Source organism: Helianthus annuus, chromosome 13, assembly GCF_002127325.2.
Source record: "Helianthus annuus cultivar XRQ/B chromosome 13, HanXRQr2.0-SUNRISE, whole genome shotgun sequence".
Taxonomy (NCBI): domain Eukaryota; kingdom Viridiplantae; phylum Streptophyta; class Magnoliopsida; order Asterales; family Asteraceae; genus Helianthus; species Helianthus annuus.
This window is the reverse complement of record NC_035445.2, coordinates 24210890-24214037: the sequence shown is the minus strand read 5'-3', so window position 1 is coordinate 24214037 and position 3148 is coordinate 24210890. Positions and strand designations below refer to the sequence as shown.

The 3148-nt window shown below is 33.9% G+C and overlaps 1 long non-coding RNA gene across 1 annotated transcript; it reads left to right on the top strand.

Moving 5' to 3' along the window:
• Nucleotides 1–1076: 1076 nt before the first annotated feature.
• On the top strand, nucleotides 1077–2873 carry LOC110897578. Its single transcript, XR_002568736.2, has 2 exons — nucleotides 1077–1407; nucleotides 2351–2873. It is a non-coding gene; the product is annotated as an uncharacterized LOC110897578 (long non-coding RNA).
• Nucleotides 2874–3148: the final 275 nt, after the last annotated feature.

The following is a 3148-nucleotide window of genomic DNA, read 5'->3' as shown; positions in this document are numbered from 1 at the left end:
TATCCTCATATACTTAATCCTCAACTTGCTTCATAAAGAGCTGCTTTAAACCAAACTTTATGCTTCTTTTAATACAAAAAAGGCAGGAAAGAACAAAGCTCTAGTAAAATAAAATCTTATCTTACAGCAGTAGCAGATCCTTTCTTGCGTTTAGTAGGAACTACTGTGGGTTCTACATCATCATCATCATCATCATCTGCCCAAGTCATATATAATCATCATTTAGTCATAAGCAAAAATTATTTTAAATGTACATTTAATAATCTTTCTTTGTGTTTAATTTAACTTTATGATTCTTTTAATACAAACTTAAAATAACCCGCAGATGATTGTAAGAATTTCAAACTACTGTGATTAGACTGAAATTTAAAGCGAGAATTAGAGTATATCACTTCAAAATTAAAAATTCAAAATTTCAAAATTAGAGTAGCAAAAAAAACATACTTTAAACGATGTTGGAACAATGATGCTGGAAACAACCGTAGAACAATCATCATCATCATCTGCTCAGATCATTCACAATCATCATTTAGTCATAACTCAGATAAAAAAACTTTAGTAAAAATTGAAAACCAAAACAAACATAATCATATATAACACATTACCATCATCAAGGCAAACCACATATCCCCAAAATTTGTTCTGAAAGTGGGTCAGAGAGAGCTTCCGTTTTCTCTTATCCTTTATGAACAAATGTCGAGTATTGAGAAGAAGGGATTGAGGGAGAGATACATTAGAAATGTGGTTTGAAAATACAAAAGAAGAGAACACGAGAATGTAAATATGAAGAGTGAAATGAGAATATAAATCAGTTTATATAAGAAGATGATTGACAGAATGTAACACCCCAAAAACGGGTTTATTAATTATAATAAAGTAACCGAAAATAAACGGGTAAAATACGGTAGTGATAAAAATAAACCCAGTAAATATTAGGATCTAAATAAGTAAGCCTAATATTAACTAAAAAGTGAATCAAAGCTTTGGAGGAAATAAAGCTTATAAAAGACCCGAGGTAACGGGGTGTATGTAACACCCGAAAACATAAATCCTTTTATTATAAATCCGACGTTGATATTAACGAGATAAACTAACTAGTGATAAAACTAACCTAGTTAGATAAGAGTTTAGTGATAATAAATTAGAGTGTTAGAAACACCCAAAATAAAAACCTCATGAAAGTAGGAGGGTTAAAAGTGCCAAGTATGAAACAAGTTTTATTAAACACAAATAAAATAAAAATCCAACACACACACTGGTGTGTGGATCGACCAGAACGTAGAGGGGGGCGATCAGGTTTCTCCAAAACCCTAACTCACCCAAAAATTCACAAATTGAAGGTCAAGATCAATTCCAAAACGAAATCCGAGCCTAGATTGGTGATCTCCATTGCAAGGGGGTCATAAGGTATGTGAAATTTGATAGACAATCTCTACTTGAAATTCTGATGAACTTAGAGAATTTAGAAATTTTTGATGCATGATTGTTATATGGATGAAATAGGAACATAGTAGTGTCTAGGAGTAAACCCTAGACAAGTATATGTTAAAATCATGCTTAGCTCAAGTAGATTCAGATTTTTGTTGATATTAAATTCATGTATGAGATATTTTTAGGGTTTTGATTGCTAAAAATTAGTGTTAAGATGTCAAGAACATGCTTAAATTGAAAGCTGAATTCAAACAGCTCCTGATCAGAATTTACAGCCGACTTGTATTGGCTATAACCTGAACAAAACGTGATAAAAACGTGTGTTTCTTGAGTCTAAAAGGTAATTCCAGGAAATATCTTTAAAACCCCACTGGAGTCACATTTTTTCGACGAAAATTGAGCATTTTATGAATTTTTCCTTATCAAAGGTTCAAGCTGTGTTTTCTGGCAGAATTTGCAGCCCATTACGAATGTCATAACTCAATTTAGTAATTTGGTTATGGTCTCAAATTGTTACTGTAGATAGTGTTAAGCGATTAGAAGAATCACCAATTGGAATTTCGTCAATCGGATAAATGAGGAATTTTTAGTGAATTTTTCCATAAGCTGCAGTCAGAAGTGACGAATCTGATTACAGCATAGTAAATGAATTTTTATAAATTTTTGGTAGAGTGTTGGACTCTAAAAATTTAACACAAGGATAACCCCTCCGAGGGGCACGTCTCATAAAAATATTGTAATTTTTGCAAGCTCGTAAGTATAGTAAACAGACGTCCCCAAACAGCATATTTTCAGTGAAATAAGCTATACATGTTAATGAATGATCAATGCAAGTTGAATATGAAATTATGCAAATGTATGCTCCTTATCAAGTACAATGATATATGCTAACAAGAATATGTTGATGATAACCTGAAAGCGTAGGAGCCATGTCAACATGGACACGAGCATGGAAGGGCAATGGGTCAAAGCTAAATACGGAAGCTATGCATGAACTCGGACGCACGAGGTAAGTGATTTCTGTAATCACTTCTTATTTTATTTAAGTAAAGTAGCGTTAGTTGATTAAGCATGATGATGTTTGAAGTTTCATATGGTTTTGGTCGTATGAAATTGGTAATTTTAGCTTAGTAGACCGAATGGGACAATATAAAGTTGTAATGATATGACGAATAATGTCTAAGTAATGGCTACGGTATGTAATCGGGTAATGGGTAAAATTGCACATAAGTGCACCAACCGAGAATGGGGACTTAGGTTAATGGGTCAAAGTGAAGGTATACTTTAGCATGGAACGTTTGTACAAGCAATGTCGATAGTATTTCATGTGCCCGGTTAGTGTAAGGTGTTATAACATTAACATTATGTGAGCCTTAAGTGTAAACATATGAGTTGTTGATAAATGCATGACGGGTCGAATAATTCGTAATGAATAATAAGCCGAAAATGTATAAGTTAAGAATTTCCTTAACCCGGATGTTGGATTTTAAGTTCACATAATAGAATGTTAGCTTACAATCATGTAGGAAGAAACGGGAGGTTAATCGGGTAAACGGTTTAAAAGCTATGCAAGTTTTTGTGCGTGCGAACGACGAAAACAACACAGCAGAAAAATGGCAAAACTAGAGGCCGTCGCCGACGCCCCTATGGGCCGTCGCCGACGCCTTGTGCATTTTCAGTTTTCTCCGACGCCTAATTTTCCTGTCTACGGAGGTTT